At 40.7% G+C, this 5,953-nt stretch overlaps 1 pseudogene; it reads left to right on the forward strand.

The window, feature by feature from the left end:
• Positions 1–580: 580 nt before the first annotated feature.
• Positions 581–5,626, forward strand: LOC126059013 (glyceraldehyde-3-phosphate dehydrogenase-like; annotated as a pseudogene).
• The last annotated feature ends 327 nt before the right edge of the window (positions 5,627–5,953 follow it).

Below are 5,953 nucleotides of genomic sequence, written 5' to 3' on the forward strand. Positions count from 1 at the left end.
GGTGTAGCGGTTAAGTGCTACAGCAGCTAACCAAGAGATGGGCAGTTCAAATCCGCCAGGCGCTCCTTGGAAACTCTTTCGGGCAGTTCTCTGTCCTGTAGGGTCGCTATGAGTTGGAATCGACTCAACTGCAGTGGGTTTGGGTTTTTTTGGTTTTAATAATTCATAAGGTTTTGGGTGGCACAAATGGCTTGTGCTCATCTACTAACCTAAAGGTTGGTGGTTTGAGCCCACCCACCTGCACTGTGAAAGAAAGGCCTGATAATCTGCTTCCATAAAGATTACAGCCCAAAAACTCTATGGAGCAGTTCTACTCTATAGCTCCTGGGGTTTCCACGAGCCTGAACCAACTTGAAAGCAATGGGTATATTGTGAAATCAGAAAGTGTGAGTACTCCTACTTTTTTCTTCTTTCTCAAGATTGCTTTGGCTGTCTGGGGCCCGTTGCAATTCTTTATAAATTTGAGGATTGGCCTTTCTAGTTCTGCAAAGAAAGTTGTTGGAATTGTGATAGGGATTATGTTGACTCTAGATCATTTTAAGTAGTATTGATATATTAACAATATTAAGTCTTCCAATCATAAACATAGAATGTTTTCCTATTTATTTAGGTCTTTAATTTCTTTCAGCAGTGTTTTATGGTTTTCAGTATACAAATCTTTCACTTCTTTGGTTGAATTTATTCTGAGGTATTTTATTCTTCTAGATGCTATTGTAATTTGAATTGTTTTCCTTATTTCCTTTTCAGATTGCTGCTCATTGCTGGTGTATAGAATCCTAACTGATTTTTGTGTGTTGACCGTGTACCCTGCAACTCTGCTGAATTCATTTCTTAGCTCTAGTAGCTTTCTTGTAGATTCTTTGAGATTTTCTCTGTATAGGATCATGTTAGCTGTGAACAGAGATAGTTTTACTTCTTCCTTTTGATTTGGATGCCTTTTATATCTTTTTCTTGCCTAATTGCTGTGACTAGGACTTCTAGTACGATATTGAATAACAGTGGTGAGAGCAGGCATCCCTGTTTTGTTCTTTTAAGGGGAAAGCTCTCAGTCTTTCTTGATTGAGTGTGATGTTAACTTTTTTCATAAATATCCTTTATCATTGTCTTAGGGTTCTCTAGAGAAACACAACCAGATGACAGGCTGGAGATTTCTATAGTCTCATCCTGAAATCTGTAGGTCAGGCCATAGGCTGGAGTTCCTTTTGCCTTATGTGCCAAAATCTGTAGGTCTGATTATGAAGAGTGAGGGAGTTCTGGCAAAGTGTCTGTAGTCTGGAGGCAGAATATCCCATAGGGAAAAACTTGTCTTTGCTCTTGTTATTGTTGTTAGGTGCCATCTAGGCAATTTCGACTCATACCAACTCCATGTGACAGTAGAACTGCCTCATAGGGCTTCCTATGCTGTAATCTTTGCTAGAGCAGATTGCCAGGTCTTTCTCCCACAGAGCCACTGGATGGTGTTGAATCACCAGCCTTCAGGTTAGCAGCTTAGCACGTAATTCCTTTCTTTACTTTTAAGGCCTTAACTGGTTGGATGACGCCCACCTATGTTATGGAGCATAATCTACTTAAAACCGACTAACTGACTTAATCCCATGAGTCTAACTAGTGTTTGACCAAGCAGCTGGGCACCATAGCCTAGCCAAGTTGACATAAAATTAACCATCACAGTATACCCTTTCTGAACATGGCAGCCATACATGTCTCTTTAAGCCATACTTAATCTCCAAGTAAAGAAAATAAAAGTCATATTTCTGCCTAACATGATGTAACTATCCTGCATACAACCAAAATGGCACTAAATGAAAACACCCTTTTCCAAAGAGGATGCAAAGTTAATACATGTTATGTTTTATGATAAGTAATGGCATAAGAGGGGAAAGAAAACAAAAATATTTATATATACATCCAAGAAAAACCCAAACTAGTTGCACTAGTTGCCTTCAAGTTGATCCCTGCTCGTAATGACCCAGTGTGTTACAGAGTAGAACTGCACTGCAGAGTTTTCCTGGCTGTAATCTTTATGGAAGCAGATCCCCAGGCCTTTCTTCCATGGCACCACTGCATGGGTTTTAACTGCCACCTTTTAGATTAGCAGCCAAGCACAAACTGTTTGTACCACCAAGGGACACACAAACATGTTGTGTGAAAGTCTTTCAATAGGCAGGATAATGTCCCCCAAATATGTCCATATCCTAATCCCCAGAACCAGTGTTTATGCTACCTTACTTGTCAAAAAGGACTTTGCAGATACGATTAGTTTAAGTGTCTTGAGATATAGCAGTAATAAGGATCCTTATAAGTGAAAGAGGGAGGCAGGAGTGTCAGAGTCAGAGGTTTGATGATGCTGCATTCCTGGCTTTCAAGATGGAAGAAGGGACCATGAGCCAAGGAATATAGATAGCCTCTTGAAGCTTGGGAAGGTCAGAAAAGGGATTTTCCCCTAGAGAATAACTTGATTTTAGCCTAGTGAGACCCATTTCAGGTTTCTGACTTCCAGAACTATATAATAAACTTAGGCTGTTTCAAGTCTCTAAGTTTGTGGTAATTCATTACAGCCACAACAGGAAACCAATATACTTTCTTTGGGTTGTTCTACCTGTAATATTGGTAAATAGAAGAGCCCCGCCCATCATGCAGACCAGTGTATGTGATCAGTTTAGCTAGTCTGACTGTGTAGTGTTGACTAGTGTAGCCAGGGTGATCAGTGAAACCAGTGACAAACTGACCAGGTGAGCAAGGTGAGATGTCTTAGAAAGACTGAGTGACCTGAGGCGTATCCTTAAGAGTCAGATGAACAAAAGAGAATCCCTGAGAGTGGATGCTCAATAAAGCACGAGAGGGGGCCAGGTGGAAAATGGTACTCCACTCACTATTATACCGCGTATACTGGGCTTACCATGAAATGAGAAAAGGACAGGAGTTCTGTCAGCCATGGAAGATAGTTTAATCTTCCATGGGCTATGAGTGACAGAGAATATAAAGAAAAATCATGTAAAGAGACAGCATATAGTGAAAAATTATAGACAGCCATTAAAAATATTTTCACCACAGCAAAATTGAAAGACAAATAATTGCTTTACTTATTACAGGTGTCTAACTTCCAAAAATTCTCAGAGATTTAAGGGAATGGATACTTTATTTAGGCTATTGAAATGGGAAATGTCCAAAGGGAGTGTGTCTCCTTTAAAAACGGGAAAAAAAGAGGTAAAGAAACAAAAGTGGCTGAGTGCCAGATACAAGCTTAGTTGGCTTTGTTCAGGCAAGCATTGCAGTCATTCAGAAAATTGTGTGTGTGTGGATGTGTGTGTGTTTCAGCCTGTCTCAGCCTATTATGTCCTGTTCTTGGAATAGTTAAAGAAGGAATTTAGAGAAAGTGGGTTAGTCTCTTGGTATAAGGGGAGCAAGGGGGTCAGAGTAAATTTAGAGAAGAAATTTTTACATTTCTCCACACAGGAAAAGGGTCAATATACTTAGTATACGAAATTATAACTGTATATGTCTTTATTAGTAGAGAAAGCACCTCCTGCTCTAATAGATAAACCTTGAAATCTCAGTAGCTTAACACAATAAAGTATATTTCTTGCTCACAAAACACTACCAAACCAATTGGGCAACTCTTGTATAAGTAGTGATTTAGGGTCCCAAAATCTTTCCCTCTTATGTCATTTTATTGTGTAGCTCCCATAGCTTCCTGGGTATTGTCTCCTGCCATCTATCTTAGAAGGAAAAAGAGCATGGAGGATCATCTGAAGGAAGTTTTTATGGCCAGGCATAGAAGTTTACATCACTTCCACCTACCTTCTATTAGCCACAGTTTGGTCACATGATCATACTTAACTGCAGGGGTAGCTGGGGAATTAGTTTAGTTGGGTTCCCAGGAAGAAAATAGAATGTGTTTATATTGATTATTCTCAGCCACAATATCTTTATCAAAATTTTAAATTTACAAAATATGAACTCCCCAGTGGAAAAATGGCCAAAGGATGAGAACAAGCAATTCACAAAGGAAATAATAGTAATGACTGGTGGAAATATTAACTAGTATTTATTATCATTAACGACAACATACTACAAAAAACACTTTTTTCTACTCTCTGCTCTTCCCCATTCCACAGATAGCCGCTTCTTCTCGTACACTTTAGCTGTATCCCTTAGACATGGTGGTAAAGCCCAGAGTAAATGGATTTGGCTATATTGGGCACCTGGCCACCTGGGCTGCTTTTAACTCTGGTAAAGTAGAAATTGTCACCATTAATAACCTCTTCATTGACCTAAACTACATGCTCGACATGTTCTAGTATGAGTCCATTCATGCCAAGTTCAATGGCACCATCAAGGCTGAGAATAGAAAGCTTGTCATCCATGGGAAGCCCATCTCTAACTTCCAGGAATGAATGAGATCCTGCCACCATCAAATGGGGTGATGGCGATGCCGAACATGTGTAGTCCACTGGTGTCTTTACTGCCTCAGAGAAGGCTGGGGCTCACTTGAAAGGTGGTTGCCAGAAGAGTAATTATCTCTGCCCTTCTACTGATACCCCGTGCCTGTGATGGGCATGGGAGAAGTATGACAAATCCCTCAAGATTGTCAGCAGTGTGTCCTGCTGCCTAGCCTCCCTGGCCAAGGCGGTCCATGACAACTTTGGCATCGTGGAGGGACTCATGCCCACGATCCATGCCATCAGTGTCACCCAGAAGACTGGATGGCCCTTCTGGGAAACTGGTGTGACAGTCTTGGGGCTTACCGAAACATTATTTCTGCATCTACTGGCACTGCCAAGGCCCGTAGGCAAAGTGGGCAAAGTCATCCCGTAGCTGAATGGGAATCTCACTGGCATGGCCTTCCATATCCCCATCCCCAGCGTGTCAGTCTTGAATCTTATCTGCCAACTAGAGAAAGCTGCCAAATATGGTAACATCAAGAAGGTGGTGAATCAGGCGTTTTTAAAAAAAAAAAAACCTAAAGAGCATCCTGGGCTATACTGAGGACCAGGTTGTCTCCTAGAATTTTAACAGTGACACCCACTCTTCTACCTTTGGTGCCGATGTTGGCATTGCCTTCAACGACCACTTTGTCAATGTCTTTTCCTGGTATGACAGTGAATTTGGCTACAGCAACAGGGTGGTAGACCTTATGGTCCACAAGGCCTCAAAGGAGTAAAAGCCCCTGGACAACCAGCCCCAGTAATAGCACGAGAGGAATAGAGAAGTCCTCAGCTGCTGAGGAGTGAGTACTTACCCAACTCGATCCCCCAACACACTAAGAAGTCTCACCGTTAACACAATTTCTATCTCAGACCCTCTGAAGAAGGGGAAGGACTTAGAGAGTCATACCTTGTCATGTACCATCAATAAAGTACATGTTGTCCCGCCAATAAAACAAAAACACTTCCTATTAAACTGTTGGATATTAATAAAGATTATCATGTTATTTTCCAAGGTACCACAAGTGAAAGTAAGAAATGGTTCCCATGATCTAGAGGGCAATTTGGTAATATAAATCCAAAGATTTTAAAATGTGCATAGTCTTTGACCCAGCTTCCAATTCAAAAAGGAATAAATAAAAGTGTGTAAAGACGAGTTTTTCTTGATTTTTGTCTTTCATATTATCAAATCCATTAGCAAATCATATTGGATCTTCACAGTATATCTAGAATCTGACCCCTTCTTTCGACATTCACTGCTGCTGAACTTACCTATATATATATGTATATATATATATATAAAAAGTCCTATTTAAGTCATTTCTGTACTCAAAAGTCTCCAAGGGATTCTCAAAGGAAAAAACAAAATCCTTTTACTGGCCCGCAAGGCTCCATATGATCTACTTCACCCCACCCCGCAGCAAACCTCTCCTCATTTTGCACACCCCATCCTCTAGCTCACTTTGCTCAGGCTACACAGGCTTCCTTTCCGTTCTGTGTATATCAAGCACATTCTTTCCTCTGGG

Source organism: Elephas maximus, chromosome 15, assembly GCF_024166365.1.
Source record: "Elephas maximus indicus isolate mEleMax1 chromosome 15, mEleMax1 primary haplotype, whole genome shotgun sequence".
NCBI lineage: Eukaryota > Metazoa > Chordata > Mammalia > Proboscidea > Elephantidae > Elephas > Elephas maximus.